General features: G+C 43.8%; 2 protein-coding genes across 2 annotated transcripts in view; one reads left to right on the top strand and one right to left on the bottom strand.

The window, feature by feature from the left end:
* The window catches only part of USP31 (ubiquitin specific peptidase 31), a 377,558-nt gene that overhangs the window by 302,996 nt on the left and 48,148 nt on the right, over positions 1-26,414 (top strand). The window lies entirely within an intron of this gene.
* Positions 1-26,414, bottom strand: part of LOC117345550 (heparan sulfate glucosamine 3-O-sulfotransferase 2-like) — a 44,479-nt gene that overhangs the window by 1,008 nt on the left and 17,057 nt on the right. The gene's annotated exons all lie outside the window — the stretch shown is intronic.

Raw genomic sequence — 26,414 nt, 5'->3', positions numbered from 1 at the left:
ATCCTGATATTGTTATGCTGCAGGAATCCCACTTGGACAATGCTGCTTCAGCCAAGGTTCAACCCCCGTGGGCCCTGCTGCCATACTTTTAAGAACATAAGAACATAAGCAGTGCCTCCGCCGGGTCAGACCACAGGTCCATCCTGCCCGGCAGTCCGCTCCCGCGGCGGCCCAAACAGGTCACGACCTGTCTGAATCACCAGAAGGGGCTCCCTTGCCACCTTGGTTTCTCATTGAAGTCCTATCTTCCCACCGGAGTCCTAACCCTCCGGTCTTGCACATGCACGACCTGATTTGGTTTCTATACTTATTTCCTGGTTAGCTTTCTATACTTGTGTTACATCCCAGCACCTCTCTCAGTATCCCACGATCCCCTTATCCCTCAGAAATCCGTCCAATCCCTGTTTGAATCCCTGTACCGTACTCTGCCTGATCACTTCCTCCGGTAGCGCATTCCAAGTGTCCACGACCCTTTGTGTGAAAAAAAACTTCCTTGCATTTGTTTTGAACCTATCTCCCTTCAGTTTCTCCGAATGCCCCCTCGTACCTGTTGTCCCCTTCAGCCTGAAGAATCTGTCCCTATCCACCCTCTCTATGCCCCTCATGATCTTGAAGGTCTCTATCATATCTCCCCTGAGCCTCCTTTTTTCCAGAGAGAAGAGTCCCAGCCTATCCAACCTCTCAGCGTATGGGCAGTGTTCCAGTCCTCTTACCAGTTTCATTGCTCTCCTTTGGACTCTCTCAAGTACTGCCATGTCCTTCTTGAGGTACGGCGACCAATATTGAACGCAGTATTCCAGATGTGGACGCACCATCGCTCGATACAATGGCATGATGACTTCCCGCGTCCTGGTTGTTATGCCCCTCTTTATGATGCCCAGCATCCTGTTGGCTTTTTTCGAGGCTGCTGCGCACTGTGCAGATGGTTTCAGTGATGCATCCACCAGCACACCCAAGTCTCTCTCAAGACTGCTGTCTCCCAACAATGCCCCCCCCCCAATTTGTAGTTGAACAACGGGTTCTTTTTCCCTATATGCATGACCTTGCATTTTTCCACGTTAAAGCGCATTTGCCATTTGTTTGCCCAGTCTTCCAGTTTGTCCAGGTCCCTTTGTAGGTCCTCACACTCCTCCCTGGACCTAACTCTGCCGCACAGTTTGGTATCGTCTGCAAATTTTATAACCTCGCACTTTGCCTCCTTTTCCAGGTCATTGATAAATATGTTGAAGAGTAACGGCCCCAGCACCGATCCCTGTGGCACACCGCTCGTGACTCCCCGCCAGTCAGAATATTGTCCCTTTACTCCGACCCTCTGCAGTCTACCCGACAACCAGTGCTCGATCCATCTGTGCACATCCCCTCCCACCCCGTGGTTCCACAGCTTCCTAAGCAGCCTTTCATGTGGCACCTTGTCGAAAGCCTTTTGAAAATCGAGGTAAATGATGTCTATAGGTTCCCCATTGTCCACCCGACTGCTTATTCCCTCAAAGAAGTACAGAAGGTTCGTTAAGCATGACCTTCCCTTACAGAATCCGTGCTGGCTTGTTCTCAGTAGGCCATTTCCCTCGATGTGCTCGCAAATACTGTCCTTGATCATAGCTTCCACCATCTTCCCTATAACTGAAGTCAGGCCTGTAGTTCCCGGCGTCACCCCTCGATCCCTTCTTGAAGATGGGTGTGACATTCGCCAATTTCCAGTCCTCTGGTACCTCTCCAGTTTTCAAGGATAGGTTGCAAACATGCTGGATTGTGCCCGCTATTTCTTGTCTTAGTTCCTTTAGAACCCTTGGGTGGATCCCGTCCGGGCCCGGCGATTTGCCGCATTTTAACCTGTCTATCTGTTTGAGGACATCCTCCTTACTTACCTCTATGTGTTTCAATTTTTCAGCCTGTTCCCCACTCATGAGCTCCTCTGAGTCCGGTATATTAGATGTGTCTTCTCTCGTGAAAACCGACGAGAAGAACGTGTTCAACCTCTCAGCTACCTCTTTATCCTCCTTAATCACTCCCTTCCTGTCCCCATCGTCCAACGGCCCCACCTCCTCTCTCGCTGGTCGCTTCCCCTTTACGTAACTGAAGAATGCCTTGAAGTTTTTCGCCTCCCTGGCCAGCCCCTCTTCGTATTTCCCTTTTGCTTTTCTAACTTCTCGGTGGCATTCCTTTTGGCATTTCCTGTGCGCCTGGTGATTTTCCTCCGTTGGGTCCTTTTTCCATCTCCGGAAGGATACTTTTTTGTCATTTATTGCCCTCTTTACTTCTGCTGAGATCCAAATCGGGTCCTTTGACCGCTTGTTCTTGCCGCCTTTCCTGAAACTGGGGACGTACATTCTTTGTGCTTCCTGCAGGGTGTCCCTGAATAGGGTCCAGGCGCTTCCTACAGTCTCCATCCTAAGGATGTTTCTGAGCTTCCTCCCCACCATTTCCCTCATAGCAACATAGTTCCCTTTCCTGAAGTTGAGCGCAGTTGTTGCGGTCCTCCTTACCGTGGGTGTCTCCCTTTCCAATGTGAATCTGATCGCGTTGTGGTCACTGTTGCCTAGTGGTCCTCCCACTTCTACCCCTCTTGCAGGCCCCCCTAGTCCGTTTAGGATGAGGTCAAGAGTAGCACTCCCTCGCGTCGGTTCCCTGACTAGTTGCTCCATGAAGCAGTCCCTCACAGCTTCTACAAATCCTGTTTCCCTAGTGCAGTTGGAGTGACCCATACTCCAGTCAATCCCCGGGTAGTTGAAGTCCCCCATCACTGTTACACATCCAGTCCTGCATTCTTGTCTCAGTTCAGCTTCCAAGTCGTGTCCGACTCCTTCCGGCGTACCAGGTGGGCGATAGTACAGCCCCAGTTTTATGCCTGCACCCTTGTTTCCCGGCAATTTGACCCATAGCGATTCCAGCCCCTCTGCCTTCTTTGCCATATACATCCTGACCGAGTAGATAGAGTCCTTTATATAAAGTGCTATGCCTCCCCCCTTCTTTTGGGTCCTGTCCCTCCTGTAGAGCTTGTACCCCGGCAGCGCCACATCCCATTGATTCTCCTCTGTCCACCATGTTTCTGTAATTCCAATTATATCCAGGTCTTCCCCCTTGGCCACGACCTCTAGTTCATCCATCTTGGCCATGAGGCTTCTTGCATTTGCGTACAAGCACCGCAGGTCCCGTCGTTTTTCCTCCACCTCTGTATTTTCCTGGGCCGCCTCCCCTTGAACTTCGGGCAGTTCTCCTGTTCCCTGTGCTTCTGCTTTGCCCTCAGCCTTTACCCTCGTAGCTTTCGGTTTCCCCACATTTCCGCCACCCCACTTCCCCGCTTTTCCTCTGGGTTTTCTAGCCCTACCGGCCCCCTCCTGGGCTATCATCCCTTGAACCTCCGTTTGATCCCCCTCGCCTTGTGGCACCCCTATATTGCCCTCAGCTTTCGCCCTCGTGCCACCCAGTCCCCTTGTGTCTCCATGCCCCTTAGTCTCCTCCCAGCAAGCTCCCTTTACCTGATGTTTCCCTCGCTGTCTGATCATAAGATCCACCGGTCTCTCTACTTCCTCCTTGCAGTCAGCCCGTTCAGCATCTGTTCTGGATGCTGTTGTCCGAAGCTTCAACATCAGATCAGCTGTCGGCTTTCCCCCTCTCCTCAGTTTAAAGCCCTCTCGATCTCCTTCCTCACATTGGCTGCCAGTAGTCTAGTTCCCGCTGTGCTCAGGTGCAGGCCGTCCCGCCGGTAGAGCTTACTCTTTCCCCAGAAGGACGTCCAGTTCCTCACAAAGTGGAAGCCTTCCTCCTGGCACCATCTCCTCAACCATGCATTCACAGCCTGGAGGTCTGCCTGCCTCTTTGCATCTGCTCTCGGTACAGCTATAGACCGCAGAGGGGGAGTACTAACCCTAATAAGGAATAAGAGTGATAATTCTATACTCTCTTTCTCCACGGATCTCAATAGAAGATGGGTCAAGGTTACGATCCACAATGCGGGGGAGAGGCTTTGTCTGTTTAATATCTATGGTCCAAATTTGGACTGCCCAGACTTTTTTCATGGTGTAACTGAATCGCTTTTGGAGGAGGTGGATTCTCAACTGATTGTAGCAGGGGACTTTAATTTGGTCTTGGACCCTACTAGGGATAGAAAATCAAATTGTGCATACAAAAAATCAAAATCTTAGTATGCCTTCAAGGAGCTGATTAGCAACACTAGATTAACTGATATCTGGAGACACATGCACGCCAATGTGGAGGCGTTCACCTTTTTCTCACCTCCCCATTCATCATACTCTCGAATAGACCTTCCTGATTAGCGACTCCTTATGTGCTTCTACAATGGATACAAACATCTTGCCTATAATAGTCTCTGATCACGCAGCTATTACTATTCAGATCAAAATCAGGTCTCATCTTACACAACCTAAGCAGTGGCACTTTAATAATGCCCTATTACAAGACAAGCAGTTTTGTGATCTGATTAGAACTCAGATCCAAGAGTTTTTCCTGTTTAATACACCTGAGCATACCTCTTGGACATGCTGCTGGGACGCTTTCAAAGCCTTTATCAGAGTTATAATAAACCACACAGCTAATAAACACAAAGAATTGAAGGAAGAAAAGAAGCTAATTGAGGATGAAATTAGATGTCTTGAGGCTCAACATCAACAAACACCGTCTGATATCAACCTACTACTCTGCCTTAACAAGGCCCGTTTCCAATACAATTCTGCCTTGAGCAGAAAAGCTTCGCATGCAATATTCCAACAATCAGCTTCCTACTTTGCTGAGAACAATAAATGTGGTCACCTCCTGGCTAACTTTCTTAAAAAGCGCGAAGAAAAATCCCTTAACACCACTATTAAATTAGAGTCTGATGAGGAAATCACTGAATCCTCTGCTATTTCCAAAGCCTTTATGACTTTCTACAAGAAACTCTACACGTCTGAGCTCATTTGTCCGCAACTGATCCCGGACTTTTTGAACAACATTCCACACCCTCGACTTGACAGTGAGGACAACGACCTCTTAGATGAACCAATAATCCTCTCTGAACTCTCTCTAGTTATCAACTCTATGGCTCTTAAAAAATCACCGGGACCGGATGGTTTAACTGTAGAGTTCTACAAGGAGTTACATTATATTACATTAATGACTTCTATTCCGCCTGTACCTTGCAGTTCTAAGCGGATTACATCAAAAGATAACTGGACATTTCCAGGATGAGGGATACAATTAAAGACATTGGGCCTAATACAACAAGAAGATAGCTAGACATTTCCAGGAAGATGAATACAATTAAAAGCGTTAGGTCTGAAACAATTTTGAAGGGAAGATACTGGGAGGGGGAGAGAGGGGAAAAGAAAAAGGGGTTAGTACATTTGGATGAATTTCTTAAATAGCAGTGTTTTGATTTCTTTTCGGAAAGCTTTGATGTCCGTTGATGCTGTCAGTAAGTTTGTGATTGAGGGGTCCAATTTAGCTGCATGTGTTGCTAGTAGGTTGTCGTACATCTTTTTGCGCTTGGTTCCTTTATAAGGGGGGTGGGAGAAGGGGGATTGGGTTCTCCTCTGTCTGGATGAGAGGTTCCTGTTTAGGCGGTTGTTTAGGTAGGTGGGTGCCGTTCCGTTTAATGTTTTGAATAATATGCAGTAGAGTTTGAATTGGATGCGGGCTTGTATTGGAAGCCAGTGTGAATCTAGGAAAGCGTTGGTGATGTGGTCAAATTTTCCAAGGGAATAGATCAGTCTGAGGGCAGTGTTTTGCACGGTCTGTAGTTGTTTTATTAAGTAGGTGGGACAAGGAAGGTAGAGAATATTGCAATAGTCCATTAGACTTAGGACTAGGGATTGGACTACGAGTCTGTAATGTTCTTGGGTGCAAATTGTCTGGTCCCATGGCTTTGTTCACCTTGAGTCTTGCCAGTTCACTGTAAACTTCACCTGGTGTGAACTGAAAATTCTGAAACGGGTCTTCTGTGCTTTGTGTTGCCTTAAACTACGGACCGTGTTCCGGTGCCTCACAGGTGAAGACTGAGCAGAAGTATTCATTCAGTAGTTCGGCTTTATCGGAATCTGCTTCCACGTAACTTCCGTCCAGCCTTCTAAGGCGTACTATCCCGCCTGTGTTCCTTTTTCTGTCACTAATATACCTGAAGAAGGATTTGTCCCCCTTTTTAATGTTTTTTGCCAGAATTTCTTCCACTCGAAGTTTTGCCTCCCTAACTGCCATTTTGACCGCTGTAGACCTGGTCCTATATTCTACCTTTGCCTCTCTTTTCTCTGTGCGCTTGTAGGAGAGAAACGCTTTTTTCTTCTCCTTAATGAGGTGCGAGATCTCCGCGGTGAACCATTGGGGTTTATTGTTTCTTTGTCGTTTATTTACTGATTTTATGAAGCGGCTAGTTGCTTCATGTATGGTTGATTTCAGTGTTAACCACTTAGCTTCTACATCATCGGTCTCCGCTTGGTCCTGCAGCGTCCGATGGACGAAATCTCCCATGCGTGCGAAGTCTGTGCCCCGGAAATTGAGTACCTTTGTTTTCGTGTTTGATCTAGGGAAGCCTTTCCTAAGGTTGAACCATACTATGTTGTGGTCGCTGGAGGCTAGTGTATCTCCTACTGAGACCTCTGAGCTGCTCTCCCCGTTGGTGAGTACCAGGTCGAGGATTGCCTGGGCCCTAGTGGGCTCCGTTACCATTTGTTTGAGAAGTGCTCCCTTTATGGAGGTTAAGAGCCTCCTGCTACCGCTGGTTGTCGCTGAAAATGAGTTCCAGTCTGCATCAGGCATATTGAAGTCCCCTAGCAGTACAGCTTCTCCTCGTAGAGTGATATTCTCTATGTCTTCAATTAATTCTGTGTCCATGTCTTCCAGTTGTCTTGGGGGTCTGTATACCACACCTAGATACAGGCATTTTTCTCTGCCTCTTGCCAGGTTTACCCAGAGGGACTCCCCGGTGTACTTGACATCTGTGATCCTGGTGGTTTTGATGTCCTCTTTAATGTATAGAGCAAACCCCCCTCCTAACCTGCCCTCTCTGTCCTGACGAAGTAGATTGTAGCCCGGTATAGCCATATCCCACCCATGTGAGTCCGTGAACCAAGTTTCAGATATTGCCACCACATCTAGGTCAGCATTCCTTATTTCAGCCTCCAATTCTAGAATTTTGTTACCTAAACTGTGTACATTGACATACATGGCCTTCCATATCTTGTGTTTGCTAAGTCCCTGTGAGGCGTATCCTACCTGAGTCGGTGTGACTCCTAAAGAACTGTTTGCAATGTGGGTACTTACCTTGGACATGGAAGCGGAGTTTCGACTCACCTCATCAGGATAATTTCTTTCTGCACTAATATGTGAATGGATAACCTCCCCCGACTTACCTAGTTTAAAGCCCTGTGAAGCAGGCGGGCTAGTCGGTGTCCAAAGACGTTCTTACCCCTACTGGTCAGAAGGAGTCCGTCTGGTCCCTGAAGTCCTTGTAGCGCTTCCCCATGGTTTAGGAATCCGAAGTTCATATCCCGGCACCATCCCTGTAGCCACTCGTTCGTCCTCAGGATACATTCATCTCTGGCTCTTCCCTTGCCTCTAACTGGGAGGATCGATGAGAAAACCACCTGCGCTCCTGTCCGCTTCAGCCTCTCACCCAGTGCTCCAAAGTCTCTGGTAATGGTCTCTGGCGTGTTCCTGGCAGTGTCGTTGGTTCCTATGTGGACAAGAAGCATAGGAAAGTGGTCTCGAGGCGTGAGTAGTCTATCCAGACTGGCAGTGACATCTTGTATCCTGGCTCCAGGCAGACAGCAGACCTCCCTAGATTGCATATCCAGTCTGAAAATTGGTCCCTCGGTGCCCCTCACCATGTATGACTATTTGATCTGAGCTGTTGTATACACTCCAAATTTTATTTCTTCTTGTTATTACCTTTCTATAATCTTCAAACTAAATTAAAATTTTGAACTTAAAAAATAAATATATAATTAAAAAAAAAAAAAAAAAAAAAGACAGATATTTCAAAACTTTAGGGCAGGACTTAGGGAAGGTCCTTCTTAATATGAAAGCAGCTGTGGTATATTATAAATGGAAAGGAAGCACTAATACCAAGTTTTCAAGTTTATTCAAATTTTGATACACTGACCATCAACATGTATCTCGTCGACTTGAGTAGCAGCCAGTACTTTCAGTAATCCAGAAGAATGGAGATCCAGACACCATAAACTGGAATTTTATCATCTCAATAACCAGAGAGTGAGCAGGAGTGAGAGATTCTGATATCAGCTAGTAGTCTATGAGGGTGGCTTGAAAAGTTTGGTAAAGAAGCAAGTTAAACAACATAGTCTCTGTCAAGAGCCATACACTTAGTCCAGTGAGTTTCCAGTTTGTAGGAAAAATAGCTTATGAAAAAACTGGAAACTTGCTGGATTAAATGTATAGCCCTTACATAGAAACATGATGGTAGATAAAGGCCAGTCAGCCTCATCCACAGTAATCATTATCTCCGCCATAAGAGATCCCACATGCCTGTCCCATGCTTTCTTGAATTCAGACATAGACTCTGGCTCTACCAGGAGACTATTCCATGCAACTACCAACCTTTATGTATAAAAGTATTTCCTTAGATTACTCCTGAGTCTATCACCTCTTAACTTCATCTTATGCCCTCTCTTCCAGAGCTTCTTTTCAAATGAAAGAGACTCAACTCATGTGTATTTACGCCAAGTCGGTATTTAAATGTCTCTATTATATCTCCACTCTCCCGCCTTTCCTCCAAAGTCTACATATTGAGATCTTTAAGTCTGTCCCCTTATGACAAAGACCACTGACCATTTTAATGGCTTTCCCTTGATGGAGATTACATCGTTTAAGGTGCTTTTTTTACCATACTTTTCAAACTACCCTTGTACGTGTTCTATAGCTTTAATAATGTATCAGAAATATCTCAGAGGACTCCAACGTTGGCTTCTCTTATCAGTAGAAGAGGGAGAAGCAAACAAGCTCTGTCTCTTGTAATTTGGCATAAAGGAGTAATTTGACAGAAAGTCTTTTTATGCTTCTCACTAGAGAATAATAATCCCTTCTGAAAACTTGTGAAACACACTATTAATCTTCAATAAAGTAGGCTGATGCTAAACTAAGAGATTTTTTGGATCTCAAGTGCTCGCAGCTATGTCACCCGTTGAACTAGTCTTGGCTCATAACTATCTTGCGAGCTATCATCGGTCCTTTAAACTCTTTACATTATTCAATTTAATATATATGAAACTTTTATCTTTTTGTGTAATTCGCTTATAATTCATTTCTTGCATTCATTTTTATCCTTATTTTAAATTTATGATGTTAGCATCATCATTATAGTACTTAGCTTGGGTGTAGATTCTCTACCCGGCCATCTGGAAACAAACGACAAAAGATCTCCGTTTCGCTCTCATTTAAAGCAACAGAGCATCTTCAGGAACAAAGCATTTTAAATTTGCTAGCACTGTTCAATATTCAATGCCGCCTAGCAGTATTACGACCCTCTCTAAGAATCACCAAACTATCTTGCCTCAGAGGTTCTATCAAGGCATCTTTTGTCACTTCCGGAGCTTGTTTACCGGAAGTGTTTCCTGAGGATTGGGGATCCTCAGGAAACACTTCCAGTGAACAGTGCTGGCAAATTTAAAATGCTTTGTTCCTGAAGAATCTCTGTTGCTTTAAGTGAGAGTGAAATGGGAGATCTGTGCCGCGGGTGTTTACCGTCTTGCCTGCTCCCTCCTCCATCTTGCTGCAGTGTTCGCTCAAAACCATGGGCAGCGGCTTTCACGCGCCTCCTGTGGCTGATCTGGAAGCATTCCCTCTGACATCACGACATCAGAGGGAACACTTCCATGTCAGCTGCAAGAGGCAAATAGGATCCGCTGCTCGCAGCTTTGAGCAAACGCTGCAGCAAGACGGAGGAGGGAGCCGGCAAGATGGTAAACACCCAGGGTTGGCAGAGGAAAACACTGCATCACCCTTGAGCACGAGCGGGGTTGCACAAAATACTTCATGGGGCTGCGGGTTGGACACCCTTGGCTTAGAGCATCAGATCTTAGAGAAGACCTTCACGATAGACTAGCAGATACTCCTTGCTCAGGGTACAGTCTTTTTGGAGAAAAGGTACAGGCCACAGTCTCACAATTTAAGGAAGACTCCTCGACAAGTAGGGAACTCTCAGCACATCCTACGGAGCAAACTTAACAATTTTGTCATCCTTCCTCCTCTTTTTCATATTGAAGAGCATACCATCTGCAATTTTTTCAGCTGTATTATCTGAAACACAGATTTGCTCCTTATAATCGACCTGCCTTACAAAGATCATAGTCTTCTTATGCTTTGAAGCAGCGTACAAGGGACCGGAAGCAAGTCAAGAACCCCCATCCGATATCCCCCAGACAGTGGGAGAGATGCCCATTCCCGCCGCTGATGTCAAGTGACCCCTCCCCCACCTGACACAAACCCCCTGCAGTGGGAGATATTCCCACTCCCTCCTGCCACCAAGCAACGCACTACCTGACACACCCCCTGGCAGGGGGAGAGATGCCCACTCTCTCCCACTGCCATGCAACCACCTGACACCTCCATGCCTCTGACTGCCATCTCCCTTACTTACGATGACTGGCCGGAGGGATGCCTACTCCCTCCAGTCAACAGGCCTGCCTCTTCAAAATGGTGGGCCTTCCCTTCCCAAGTGCATCCTGGGAGGGGCCTGAGGCTCTGATTGGCCCAGGTTGTTTAAGGCTCCTCCTATGGGCTGGAAATGGTTTAGCGAGCACATTAAAGGCAGATTTTTGTTTTGGGAATCTGCCCCTCAGTGACTTGCCCACGAGGAGGATTAAGTGTCTTATCACAAGGAGCAGTACTGGGATTTGATCTCTGGGTACAGAGGCAGCAGCTTTACCAATGAGCAACACCGTCCCTCTTAAATAAGAGCAACCAGAATGATAAAGTGGATGGACCTCCTCTGGTATAAAGAAAGGGCTTTTCAGCTTGCAAAAGAGATAGCTTGGGGGGGGGGGGGGATATGATTGAGCCCCACAAAATCCTGAGTGGTGTAGAATGGGTAAATGTGAAGTGATTTTTCACTTTCTCAAAAAGTCCAAAAAATGAGAGACGCTATGGAAATACTTTTTAAAAAAATAGGAGGAAATATTTTTTTCACCCAATGAATAGTTGACCTCTGGAACTTGTTACCAAAGGATTTGATAATAGCGATTAATGTTTCTGAGTTTTAAAAGTTTGGACGAGTTCCTGGAGGAAAAGTCCATAGTCTGATATTGAGATAGACATGGAGGAGGCCACTGCTTGCCCTGGGATCGGTAGCACAGAATGTTGCTATTTGGGTTTCTGCCAGGTACTTGTGACCTGGATTGGCTACTGCTGGGTACTGGGCCAGATGGACCCTTGGTATGGCTATTCTTATGTTCTGAATCAGAGGGGTGGGATGCTAGCAGAGCCCTCCTGAATTCAGAGACTAGAAGCCTCCTCATGGTACCTTATATTTCTATATCCACTGTTCTTGCTTCTACAGCCTGACTAGATGAAGGAGCTACCAAAGGGAAGGAGCTTTGTGGGGAGATTGGAAGAGAAAGGAGAGAGAAGCAAGGTGCTTTGGTGGCGGCGGCAGCAGTAGAACAGAGGAAAAATACTCCTATACCCTTGTGGCATTCCCCACCTCCCCCAAAGCTATGCCTATATCTTAGAGATCTTACAGTGAAGGAGACAATGTCCTGCATTATGTTTAATATTTGAGAGCTTCTGTTGGATATAAGAATATAACAAATTGTCCTTATTTGCTGGTAGTTATGGCGGAAATTTACAGCTGAGTAGACAAATTTCTCTAATTGGTTGATTGAATATTGCCTTGTTATCTGATACTGATTGTGCTAATTGTATTAAGCAGGATACAAAGGGGGGGCCATAAACAATATGTATTAGATACAATTTTATTTAAGGCCTTATAGATGTACCTGAATGGTAGAAATGCTTCAGAGAGTTGAGATACAGCATAATATGGATAGCACGCAGAGTACATATTGTTTGTTATCAGAGTGAGAAATATTTAGGTTTCATGTATGTGATAACCCAAACATGGCAGTTGAATTGTAGCTCAAAGTCATAACTAGGGGCACACTGACCTCAGAACTAACATATTTTGTACTGTTCCCTTGACAAATGCTTAGGGAGGCAAGATTTAGCTTTTTACCAGTATGACATAGGGATGTCTTATAGAATTAGGGGAAATCATGTGACTAACCATGCAATTGTAGCCTACAGAGATATATTGTCTAGCAAATGTTAGTTTTTGTAAAATAGATGTTTGCAATAGAATAGAGCATGTCAACAAGGTCAGCATGTCCTTGATGAACATGTTCACTTCTATTGCTGATGGGTGAAATCAATAGCATGTGATGAGTTAAGCCATTATAGTTGCTAAGGGAAATTACCAAAAACCATGTGACTTGAATAGAACCAATAGAATATTGCTGAAGTGTGCAATTTGTAATTGGAAGATGTACCTACTATGTATGTTTAATAATGAATTGATGATGTCATGATCCCAATAAAATGGCCAGTCACTTGTTATTCGGGGAGACTTTTGGTTGTCATCTTACCAATTTAGTAAGAGGTGAAAACACTCCCAAGGTCTTGAATATTTAACTACACTTTTGTGTCAGTTTCCTTGGCTTCCTCTAGAGCAGGGGTGAAAAAGTCCTTCCTTGAAGGCCGCAATCCAGTTGGGTTTTCAGGATTTCCCCAATGAATATGCATGAGATCTATTAGCATACCATGAAAGCAGTGCATGCAAATAGATCTCATGCATATTCATTGGGGAAATCCTGAAAACCCAACTAGATTGTGGCCCTCTAGGAGGGACTAGAGATAGAAATAAGATCTTAGGGGTATGTAGCCAGTCCACATAGTTATTTAAACCAGTTTGGTGTTGTACACCAATCTATCTCTGAGGACGTCAACGAATTCAGGTAAGACCATGGTCTGTAGTTTTTTTTCTGAAGCAGCATGATAAGGAATGGTTGCAGGATATATTATGAGCAGCTGAAGTTTGTTTAAAGATATATTAAGAAAAGCCATGGGGTTAGTGTTGCTTTGACTGATCGGTGTAATGTTAGAGTCTCATGCCCATCTCTTGATGGCACTCAGTGATTTATGGAGTAAGGTTTCCCTAGAAGCATGGGGAAGCTGTTGCAGTCTTAGTGCAGGACGAGACATGGCTAGAGGGATTTATGGTTATATTGACCGTTTTGCTGGCGATGGCACCAGGGAAGCAGCACATAATAAAGCATATACAATCAAATATAGTTCTTCAAAGACAGTTAGCCCTTCCCAGAACAACTGAACCTAATTGTCATAGTGAAAAGGCATTAATAAAGAGGTAGATCTTCATTATTCTTTTAAACTGAAATGGACAGGAATTACAAAAATACCTGTGATAGCAGACCAAAAGCGAGCCAAAGCTGTTTTCTCTGTACAGTCTGCCTTGATGTTTCCTCAGCACTTACTAGAAAGGGAGCTGCTGCTGGTGTTCTCTCTCACCATCATTTTCACCAGAGATAGGTGTAATTATGTTACAGAATATTTGTGCTCAGTATGGCAAGCTGCTCAGGATCTCTGGAGGAACTTACTGAAAAATGTTGTGGCTTTCATAGGTAAAATCCAATCAATACGAAAAAAAAATAAAAAAAATTGGAATAAAACACAAGATGCTGTTGACTTTCTTGCAGATGTTAAAAGCACCTGGTTCAGAAAGTAGAGACATGTAATTTCATAAGGCTTTATTTATTTTAAAAATTTCTATTCCGCCTATCAACTAGGTGGATTACAAAAGAACATACACAAATTGAGACCTACAGAGAATACAAATTCAACTAAAAACATACCCCCTCTTCTTCGAAACCGTGCTAGCGTTTTTTAGTGCAGAGAGCTGCGCTGAATGGCCCGCGCTGCTCCCAACGCTCATTGAGTTTCTATGAGCGTCGGGAGCAGCGCAGGCCATTCAGCGCAGCTCCCCACGCTAGAAACTGCTAGTGCAGTTTTGTAGAATAGGGGGATAGTAAAATACAAACTTAGTAATAATTAAATTCAGCTAATAAAAACAGATTCAGCAAATAACAAGATCCTAGGAGAAGTACATTATAGCAGAAATTCCTTTAGTGGCTAAAGATGACGTTAAGCTTTACAGCAGTAACTAGGGTCAAATCATTCAAATCTTTGACATTTTTATATTATCAAGCTGTGATTAACCTAGAACTATATCCCTCTATCAGTTATTCAGAAAGGTAATGACGACAATTTTATTTCAAGAGCATCTGTTGTTGAAATCTTGACTTTACTCCATTAATTATTTTGATAAATTATTAGTTTAGGTCTGTTTTTTATGTAATTCCAGGATTGTCCAAGTCACTTTAACTGTTAACCACATGGAACTGATAGGTTATTTGCGGACTGTAAGAATTGAAGTATTATGTTTAATTTTTGAGGTCAGGGACTCTCTAGAGTTTGGTTTCTCAGCAAAAGATCAGAATAACTTTCCATGTTTTAAGAGAGATTATTTAGAGCAATATTTGCTTTCTGCATAAGGCTTTACCATCTACAGTATTGTTAAGATGAGTTATGTTTTAAGGTTTCTTTTGCCAACACAGCAGCTTCAAAGGGACTCTTCTGATTGCTCTTGTCTTGGAGCCTGATAAAAATTTCATTAAGTTTCTTTTCTTTCATACTTTGGATAAATAATTTATGAGCATTGAGATAAGAAGGTATCTAGATGTCTCCCATATGACCCAACTTAAATGAAAATGCTTTTTATCAATGTACAAAATAGGGAGCATCCTGAGGTCACACTGGAGGACGTGTCCAACAGCACCTTAGGCACTTTGGCTAGTTGCAGATTCAAATCTTCATAGGGAATTCTATATTCATCCCCTTTTATTAATGGGATTTATTACCCACCTTTATGAAGAGATTCACCTATTCTGTTGTATAACCTTTCAACTATTGCTTTTTAGACTTCTAACTACACCAGGCTTCTATAGAATTCTTCTATCTTTATGCCCTGCTTTTTACAATTTTGCTACTACTTTTTTCTGTGCATTCCAGGTGTCCAGCACTCTTACTGTGTAAAACTATTTTTTGATATTGTTCCTGAGTCTACCCCTTTTAGATCTAAACATAAGAATTACCGCTGCTGGGTCAAAGCAGTGGCCCATCGTGCCCAGCAGTCCGCTCACGTGGCGACCCCCAGGTCAAAGACCAGTGCTCTAAAATGAGTCCAGCCTTACCTGTGTACGTCCCAGTTTAGCAGGAACTTGTCCAGCTTAGTCTTGAAACCCTTTCAACTTTAGAGAGTGCCCTCTCATTCTCCCTACCTTGGAGAGTGTGAACAGTCTGTATTTATCTACTAAGTCTATTCCCTTCAGTATTTTGAATGTTTCGATCATGTCTCCTCTCAGTCTCCTCTTTTCAAGGGAAAGAGGCCCAGTTTCTCCAATCCCTCACTGCAACTCCTCCAGCACCTTAACCATTCTAGTCACTCTTCTCTGGACTCTTTTGAGTAGTACCATGTCTTTCTTCATGTAAGGCGACAAGTGCTGGACGCAGTACTCCAGGTGAGGGTGCACCATGGCTGGTACAGCGGCATGATAACCTTCTCTGATTTGTTTGTGATCCCCTTCTTTATCATTCCTAGCATTCTGTTCACCCTTTTTGCTGCCGCAGCGCATTGTGCAGACAGCTTCATTGACTTGTCGATCAGAACTCCCAAGTCTCTTTCCTGAGCGGTCTCTCCAAGTACCGCCCCGGAAATCCTGTATTCGTGTATGAGATTTTTGTTACCGACATGCATCACTTTGAACTTATCTACGTTGAACCTCATTTGCCATGTTGCTGCCCATTTCTCGAGCTTGATTGTCACTTTGTAGATCTTCGCAATCCTCCTATGTCTTCACTACTCTGAATAACTTCATATCATCATAGAAACATAGAAGATGATGGCAGAAAAGGGCTATAGCCCATCAAGTCTGCCCACTCTACTGACCCACCCCCTGTCTATGCCCTAATGACCCAATTTCCTTAACTCGACCCTCGTAGGGATCCCACATAGGTATCCCATTTATTCTTAAAGTCTGGCACGCTGTTTGCCTCGATCACCTGCACTGGAAGCTTGTTCCAATGATCAACCACTCTCTCTGTGAAGAAATACTTTCTGGTGTCGCTATGAAATTTTCCGCCCCTGAGTTTGAGCGGGTGCCCTCTTGTGGCTGAGGGTCCTTTGAGAAGGAAAATATCATCTTCCACCTCAACACGTCCCGTGATGTACTTAAATGTTTCAATCATGTCTCCGCTCTCCCTACATTCTTCGAGAGTGTAGAGCTGCAATTTGTTCAGTCTCTCTTCGTACGAGAGACCCTTGAGCCCCAAGATCATCCTGGTGGCCGTCTGCTGAACCGATTCAATTCTGCGCACATCTTTACAGTAATGTGGCCTCCAGAATTCCATACAGTATTCCAGATGAGGTCTCACCATGGCCCTATACAACGGCATTATGACTTCAGGCTTTCGGCTGACGAAACCTCTATTGATACAACCCATTATCTGCCTTGCCTTGGATGAAGCCTTCTCCACTTGATTGGCAGTTTTCATGTCTGCACTAATGATTACTCCTAATGATTACATCCGCAAACTTATCTTCCAACTATTACTGCGGATGGGCAGACTAGATGGGCCATTTGGCCTTTATCTGCCATCATGAAATATAGAAACACTAGTGTTTAAGCCCGTTACATTAACGGGTAATAGAATAGATGTCTTTCTTTCTGTATGTCTCTCTACCTGGCCCCCTTTGTCTGTCTCTCTCCCTGCCCCTGTCTCTTTCTTTCTGTCGCTCTCTCTCCCCTGTCTATCTTTCTTTCTTTCTCTCTCTCTCCCTCCCGCTGTCTGTCTGTCTTTCCCTCTCCCTGGCCCCCTTTGTCTTTCTTTCTGTCTCTCTCTCTTTCACCTCCTTTGTCTGTCTGTCTTTCTTTCTGTCTCTCTCCCTGCCGACTGTCTTTCATTCTCATGCGGTGCCTGCCTGTCTTTCTGTCTCTCTCCATGGTCCCTGCCTGCCTTTCTTTGCCTTTCTTCGTGGCCCCCTTCTGTCTCCCCCCCCAAAGCAAGCCAAGATTGCTCCCTGCCACTCAGTACACCCCTCCCGCAAAGCAAGTTCGCACCCTGGCCCCCTTTCCCTCTCCCCCCTTCCATGTGCAGCAGCAGCATTTCCCTCCCACCCTTCCCTGTGCAGCAGCATTTCCCTCCCCCCCACTAGCCTCAACTAGTTTTATATGCAGACGGCAACCCAATGAGTTATTTAGACGTTCTTAATCTGTATCATAGGCAAAAAAAACTCCACTACTTCTCTAAATGTAATCTTTCAAAATAGGAAAATATTTAATAACTGTGCATTGGGTTGCTGTCTGCATATAAAACTAGAGGCTTTTTCCTCCACTTTACTTAAATGGTTTTTCAAAGGGTATTTCCACCACTTGGCTTATAAAATTGTTGCAACATTTTTTGCTGCAGTTATTTATCTATTTAAATGTCTCTATCATATCTCCCCTCTCCTGCCTTTCCTCCAAAGTATATAGATTGAGATATTTAAGTTTGTCCTCATACGCCTTATGATGAAGACCACGCACCATTTTAGTAGCCTTCCTATGGACTGGCTCCATCCTCAAAATGGGAAACACTTTCCCGTTGAGCAATAATCTCAGCCACTAGGTTCCTTACTGGCTCAATAGACATTTCATACAAAAAACTTCATATGCATATATCATGTTGATTTAATTTAGAAAGAAACTTATCTTGAGCTGTTCAGTAGCAAATTGTCATTCAATAACATACTGCCTGACATGCATGTTTCACAATCTGCATCAGGGCAAAGTTGTTTGAACCCCCGCAACCCTCCCCCCACAAAAAAACCTGGTTCCAAAATACACAGAATTTGCTCATTCACAAAAATCAAACAAGAATCAAAAAAAGCACTTATATTAAGTACTTAACATAGTGCATATGTACAACTGCTCCAACAACATGGTGACACAGCATACCAAGCCGCAATTAAAGCTACCATCCACATGCATACATTCTGACATTACCAAAAATGTGGAATTCATTTGTAGGCATTTTTTTAGGTCAGAGACATCCAGTTCAATTCTGCATTTAAGCCTCTTGGTTCCAGGGTTTTCATTTCAAAAATCTAGCACTGTTCTTTATAATTTAAGTGTCTCAATATCACTACCCTCCCACCCAACAGTAATTTATTCCAAAACACACCACTTAAAATCTTGAAAGGAATGCCCCTTTTGCTCCCAATGAAACACCAATGGTGCCAAAGTAGTTTTATTTTTCAGTCTGGATTTATGTTCAGTTAAGCGAGTTCTAACTTGAGCACATTGATCTGCCAATGTGAAATTTTTCACAAGGGCAGATTATAACATAGATGACACATTTAGATGAAAAGATGTATTAGTTTTTGAACAAATAGTCCTGTTACTATGTAAGACCTCTCGAAGTAGTCCTTCAATATTAGATTTGCACTATTGACAAGCACCACATTTCATATGACCTGTCAATGGAGTATTAATTGAAAAATAATCCAGTCTTCTGTAAGTCAATATTTTCTCCAATTGTTTCCCCCTATGATATGCAAAATTTGGGGGAGTTCCAAACTCATAAATTGTCAAAATAGACCAATGCTTGCAAATTATAGCTCTTAATGTAGAAGAATTAATGGGAAATGGAAAAACAGCAGCTATTCTGTCCTCCTATGCCTTTGTTTGGTACTATAATAAGAGATCACAATTTATATATCGTGCTCACAAATAAGCTCTCCTAATTACATTCTCTTGATCCTCACTTAAAACATCTTTCTGACATTAATTTTGCATGATACTTAAAATCATCCAGAGGGGCTTTCATTTTATCTAATATATGTACATCTTGTGCCTCTTGATTCATTGACTGACAGGATTTTCATCCAACCAGGCTTTACACATCCCTGCGATCAACTCATTCCTTGCCAAAATCCCTCCAAGCACAATGGAGCAGTACCTTTAAAGATTCATTGACTGACAGGATTTTCACCCAACCAGGTTTTACACATCCCTGCGATCAACTTATTCCCTTCCAAAAACCCTCCTCCAAGCACAATGGAGCAGTACCTTTAAAGGTTTCTATAGCTCTGTTCACTCATTCTGCATGAGCAAAAAATTTTATACCCTTCCTTATCCTTACTTTTCTGTGGCACTCATATATGGCCATGATTTTCACGTGCTGCCTCTCCATGGTGAGTTTACTTTTAAAAATTTATCCTCCTTTCATTTTATGAGACTTGGCACCACTCTTCTATCTTCCACCATCATATCCAGGACAATTTTCACTATTTAATTAGGAGGCAGGTACTTCTCACTCCCTCTCCTCCCCCAATGGCTCCTGTTTATCAATTCCTCTTACTGCTATTGACCTTCCCCATCCCAAGCCACTTAACCTCCCATCACCACACCAGTCACTTCAGCTTTACCACCTCACCCTCCCTATTCTCCCCCACCCTTTTCTCAGCCTTAAAGCTACTTCACTCTCTTCCTCTCATTCAGAAATCTCCACTTATGTGCATCTCAAAAATGGCGTAGCCCCCATGCCTCTCTCATAGAAACATAGAAATAGACGGCAGATAAGGGCCACGGCCCATCTAGTCTGCCTACCCCAATGACCCTCCCCTACTTTCTCTGTGAATAGATCCCACGTGTCTATCCCATTTGGCCTTAAAATCAGGCACGCTGCTGGCCTCAATAACCTGAAGTAGAAGACTATTCCAGCGATCAACCACCCTTTCAGTGAAAAAGAATTTCCTGGTGTCCCCGTGCATTTTCCCGCCCCTGATTTTCCACGGATGTCCCCTTGTTGCTGCGGGACCCTTGAAAAAGAAGATATCTTCTTCCACCTCGATGCGGCCCGTGAGATACTTGAATGTCTCGATCATGTCACCCCTCTCTCTGCGTTCCTCGAGTGAGTACAGCTGCAACTTATCCAGCCGATCCTCGTACGGGAGATCCTTGAGTCCCGAGACCATCCGGGTGGCCATTCTCTGGACCGACTCCAGTCTCAGCACATCCTTACGGTAATGCGGCCTCCAGAATTGCATACAGTATTCCAGATGGGGCCTCACCATGGATCTAAACAATGGCATAATGACTTCAGGCTTACGGCTGACGAAACTCCTGCGTATGCAACCTATGATTTGCCTTGCCTTGAATGAAGCTTGCTCCACTTGATTGGCAGTCTTCATGTTCTCACTGACGATCATCCCTAAGTCTCGTTCTGCTTCAGTTCTTGTTAGGATCTCGCCATTAAGGGTGTAAGTCTTGCATGGATTATGGCTGTCCAGGTGCATGACTTTGCATTTTTTGGCATTGAAGCTGAGTTGCCAGGACCTAGACCAGCGCTCACACTCACTCGTATCCTCCTACTCCTTCTCTTGCTCACACCACAATCTAACCAGTCTTATTTCTGTTCCTGTCCTCCCCAGTTCCTGCCCTTCTCATGTACCATGTGGAATGCCCGCTCCATCTCCAACAAACTTACCTTCTTCCACGACCTCTTTATCTCTAGAAGGCTCCACCTGCTAGCAATAACTGAAACCTGGATCTGCCCTGAGGACTCTGCTTCAGCTGCCACCCTGTGTCATGGAGGGTACCTTTTCTCACACACGCCTCGCCCAGATGGTCATGGAGGTGGTGTTGGACTCTTACTTTCACCATCTTGTAAATATCAACTCCTTCTTCTGCTTCAATCTCACTGTTATCCTTCCTTTGAAGTTCACTCCATCTGTCTATTCACCCCCCTGTCTCTCAGAGTAGCAGCCATTTACCGACCCCCTGATAAATCCTCCTCCTTCCTCACTGACTGACTCCTGGCTCTCCTCCTTTATTGAACCCTCATCTCTCTCCCTTATCCTCTGTGACTTCAACATCCATGCTGATGACCCTTCTGACTCTTATACATCCAGGTTTCTTGCTCTAACGTCCTCATATGATCTTCAGCTGTGCTCCACTGCCCTTACCCACCAGAAAGGCCACTGCCTTGACCTTGTCCTCTCCTCCAACTGCTCTCTCACTGAATTCTGCACCTTGAATCTTACCATCTCTGATCATCAGCTATTAACCTTCACAATTCATCACCCTCCCCCCCAACCCAACAATCACTACCCATACATTTAGGAAACTTCAGGCTATTGACCCTGACATGCTCTCTACCACTGTCTCATCCATCCTTTCTACTACTATGTCAAACAAATTACCAATGAAACTGTCCTCTCCTATAACTCCATTGTCTCATCTTCTATTGATACCCTTGCCCCTCCCATTTCACATCCTGTAAGACATGCCAAACCCCAGCCCTGATTGACCCCCAAAATCTGTTACCTGCGCTCCTGTGCCTGAGCTGCTGAACGTCTTTGGCTTAACTCCTGCACACATGCCGACTTCATTCATTTCAAATTCATGCTGACATCCTTCCGATCTACCCTCTCGCTTGCCAAACAAGACTACTACAACCATTTAACTAACTCTCTTAGTGCTAACCCTCGCTGTTTCTTTGCCAGACTCAACTCTCTACTCAGTACCCCCATCTCCTATCCCCTCTTCACTTTCCCCTTTCTCCTTAGACGATGGCAGAGTTCTTCCAAGACAAGATTCACAAGATCCATCTTGAATTCTCAACCATGTCACCTCCACCACCACCCCTTCCAACTGTTGACTCTGTCAATCTCCCTTCAATAACCCCTACAATCCTTTCTTCCTTTTCTGAAGTCACAGAAGAGGAAACTGCTCACCTTCTCTCCTCCTCCAAACCCACTACCTGTTCCTCTGATCCGATTCCTACCCGTCTACTCTGATCTATTGCTCCCACTGTAATCGCTTCCATCTGTCACATTCTCAACCTTTCACTCTCCACTGCTATAGTTCCTGATGTCTTCAAACATGCCGTAGCTACACTCTAAACTAAACTAAACTAAACTAAGCCTTAGGTTTATATACCGCATCTTCTCCACTGAAGAGGAGCTCGACACGGTTTACAGAGTTAAAAAAATATGGGAAGAGAGAAGAGAAAGAGTTTACAAAGCATAAAAAGAGGGGATGTAATCACTCCTCCTCAAAAAACCCTCACTAGATCCCACAAACCCCTCCAACTACCACCCTATCTCTCTCTTCCCCTTCCTAGCCAAACTACTCGAATGTGCTATTTACCGCCATTGCCTGGACTTTCTTCTCATAATATTCTTGACCCACTTCAATCGGGCTTTTGCCCTCTCCATTCTACAGAAACTGCCATTGCTAAAGTCTCTAATGACCTGTTCCTGGCCCAATCCAGTGGACTCTATCCTCATTCTTCTCGATACGTCTGCTGCCTTCGACACTGTTGACCACCACTTCCTTCTCAACACGCTGTCCTCACTGGAATTCTAGGGTTCTGTTTTCTCCTGGTTTTCTTCCTATTTCTTTCATTGTACTTTCAGTGTATGCTACAGTGGATTCTCCTCCACTGCCATCCCATTGTCTATTGGCGTACCCCCAAGGCTCCGTCCTGGGCCCTCTCTTTTCCATATATACCTGCTCTCTTGGTACACTGATCTCGTCTCATGGTTTTCAATATCACCTCTAGGCTGATGACTCCCAGATATACCTCTCCACATCAGATATCTCTACAGGAATTCAGGCCCAAATCTCAGCCTGCCTGTCCAACATTGCCGCTTGGATGTCTCAAACTGAATATGGCTAAAACTGAACTCCTTATGTTTCCACCTAAACTCACCTCCCTCCTCTCACCATTCTCTATTTCTGTGGACAACACTATCCTCTTCCCTGTCTCATCAGCTCGCAACCTTGGGGTGATCTTTGACTCCTCTCTCTCCTCTGCTCAGATCCAACAAACTGCCACAACCTGTCACTTCCTCCTCTATAATATTACCAAAATCCATCCTCTCCTTTATGAACACACTACCCAAAACCCTTATCCATGCTCTCATCATGTCGCACTTAGACTACTGCAATGTACTTCTCTCAGGCCTCTCACACACCCATCTCTCTCACCTCTTCATTCAAAATGCTGCTGCATGACTCATCATCCAAAAACCTTCTCCAAAATAATACAGATGAAAAATATTCCAATGAATAAATATGTTTCCTCAAAATTAGCCATAAATAGAGTGGCTATAGAGGGAACCAAAGAAGCTCCCATGGCCACCCCCTGTTTTTGCTCATAAAATCATTTTGAAAGAAAAAATAATTATTTTGAATTACTAAAGAGGTCCATTTCATAAAACACTGAGTGGAAAATACACTGTGAGGGTCCAATCTTGAAGATAAAATTGATTGTACTGTTTGTAAAGCAGCCTCCTGTGAAATCGTGGTGTATAGTGAAACAATATCTAAAGATACCTGAATCACTCCATCGGGAAGAAAAAGATCTTGAGCAAGTTGTAACAGATAAGTGTCCTCTAGAAATGATTTAATTTCTTTGAACTTAGGCTGCAGGAAAATATCCACAAACTGAGACAGCAATTTCAGTACCAAATTTTTCAGAGACAATGGGTCTTGCTGGTGGTTTATCCAAACTCTTATGAATTTGTGGAAGAAAATATATGCGGGGCATCGATGGATACAGTGGGCTCAAAAATAATATCTCTTTCAAAAGCCTCTGACACTACTTAATCCTTTTTTTGTATGTCATTGAGGGGGTTTTTTGATAACAAAACATACACTGTGGAATCATTTAATTGAATATCTGCTTCCTGTATATATTGTTTGAACACTAGTTGAGCCTCCCTTGTCTGCTCGTAGGACTAAAAGTTCTTTATTATCACGCAACTCTAACAATACCTGATATTGATTCTTCGTAAGGTTATAACCAGCTCTCCTCATAGTATTCTCCATATGTTCAAGATCTTTCAAAACCACCTCCTGAGAAGTAAAAATAATAGGTCAAGATGGCTACCCTTGAGAGTGAGGGCTTTTAATGGAGATGTCCACTCTACTAAGATTATTAGCAAAAAACTGACGGAGTTGGAGTTTATTGGAATTAATTGAAAAAACCCCATTCTTGTTTTTGAAAGGATCATATTAAACTGTCAAAACCAAAATTTAATCCAAATTTCAGAAGAGAATGATGAATATCTATTAAAGACGCATCTCAAAATAATTATTGCTGATCCCTTGTTGTTTGAGCTCTGGTTAGAGGTCCTCTGGGTTCCTGTTGTCGGCCGGTTCTGGCTACCTGTAGCCGAAAGCCAACTCTCCGGTTGTGCTGAATCCCTCCACTGGATCACTGATATAAAAAATTTAAATCACCTCAAGCACCACTAACTGATGCATCACTATCTCCACTTCTGAGCTATCGGAGGGGCTATCAAATGTTCTCTTATTCACAACAGATGGTCTTGCCTCTTTATACATTCATGGGTATATTTGATTCGATGAGTGGTCCAATTCAACCCACTTAAATTTTTTTATTTTTACTTTTGTAATGTCCTCTCTAAGCTGCTTAATCCTATTCATCAATTCAACATATTGTTTATTATACTCATCAACTGAATGCAGGGTTCAGTGCTGGGGCCGATCCTGTTCAATATGTTTGTGAGTGACATTGCTGAAGGGTTAGAAGGAAAAGTTTGCCTTTTTGCAGATGATACCAAGATTTGTAACAGAGTAGACATCGAAGAGGGAGTGGAAAATATGAAAAAGGATCTGCAAAAGTTAGAGGAATGGTCTAATGCCTGGCAACTAAAATTCAATGCAAAGAAATGCAGAGTAATGCATTTGGGGATTAATAATCGGAAGGAACTGTATATGCTGGGAGGTGAGAAGCTGATATGCACGGACGGGAGAGGGAACTTGGGGTGATAGTGTCCGAAGATCTAAAGGCCGAAAAAACAGTGTGACAAGGCAGTGGCTGCTGCCAGAAGGATGCTGGGCTGTGTAAAGAGAGGCGTAGCCAGTAGAAGGAAGAAGGTGTTGATGACCCTGTACAGGTCATTGGTAAGGCCCCACTTGGAGTATTGTGTTCAGTTTTGCAGACCGTATCTGGCGAAGTACGTAAGAAGACTTAAAGCGGTCCAGAGGAGGGCAACGAAAATGATAGGAGGCTTGCGCCAGAAGACGTATGAGGAGAGACTGGAAGCCCTGAATATGTATACCCTAGAGGAAAGGAGAAACAAGGGAGATATGATTCAGACGTTCAAATACTTGAAGGGTATTAACGTAGAACAAAATCTTTCCAAGAGAAAGGAAAATGGTAAAACCAGAGGACATAATTTAAGGTTGAGGGGTGGTAAATTCAAGAGCAATGTTAGGAAATTCTACTTTACGGAGAGGGTGGTGGATGCCTGGAATGCACTCCCGAGAGAGGTGGTGGAGAGGAAAACGGTGACTGAGTTCAAAGAAGCATGGGATGAACACAAGGATCTAGAATCAGAAAATAATATTAAATATTGAACTAAGGCCAGTACTGGGCAGACTTGCACGGTCTGTGTCTGTATATGGCTGTTTGGGGGAAGATGGGCTGGAGAGGGCTTCAGTGGCTGGGAGGGTTTAGATGGGCTGGAATAGGTTTTAACAGAGATTTTGGCAGTTGGAACCCAAGCACAGTACCGGGTAGAGCTTTGGATTCTTGCCCAGAAATAGCTAAGAAAAAATAAAAAAAATTTAAATTGAATCAGGTTGGGCAGACTGGATGGACCATTCGGGTCTTTATCTGCTGTCATCTACTATGTTACTATCTCAATCTCTTGCTTAAGATCTTTCTCTGTTGTCCAGTCATTTCAACTGTCAAGAGCGTTAAATCTCTACTACATTTATTAAGGATGGCATTCCATTTAGTTATAAATGAAGCATCTGAGGTAAACATTTTAGGTGCTTTCTGAATACAAAGGCCTCTTGGGATCACATGATTTTTTTACATATTGAGTCAGTGTATCTGCATGCAGTTCAGCTCTCATTAATCTTCTATACACATCCTCTAAAGTTTGCCATGAGGCAATCAAAATTCTTTCCCCACTTGAATCCAACAAAGAGGTCCTCTGCAACAGGATAGCCACTTGATATTCAGAATAATCAAAATAATCCAAATCAGGTTGAGCTATAATTGCACAGTCACAAGACCAAACTACATCATAAATCCTTTAAATTTAGTCACCAACTTTCAAACTGCCTGATAATCACATCCAAACTTCTGAAGCATAACAAGACAAAAAACTTAAATGAATAACTATTGTTTGTTAAAATGTACAGCACTGTGTATGTCTTTCAGCGCTTTATAAATAATAAATAGTAGTAGTAACAACAATTTAAATGAAATTTTTTTTCATCATTGAGAAGAACCTTTAGAATCAGCACTCA

The sequence above is a fragment of the Geotrypetes seraphini genome, chromosome 11 (assembly GCF_902459505.1).
Source record: "Geotrypetes seraphini chromosome 11, aGeoSer1.1, whole genome shotgun sequence".
Lineage (NCBI taxonomy): Eukaryota > Metazoa > Chordata > Amphibia > Gymnophiona > Dermophiidae > Geotrypetes > Geotrypetes seraphini.
Note: the sequence above shows the minus strand (reverse complement) of the source record. Positions and strands in the feature narration are given on the sequence as shown.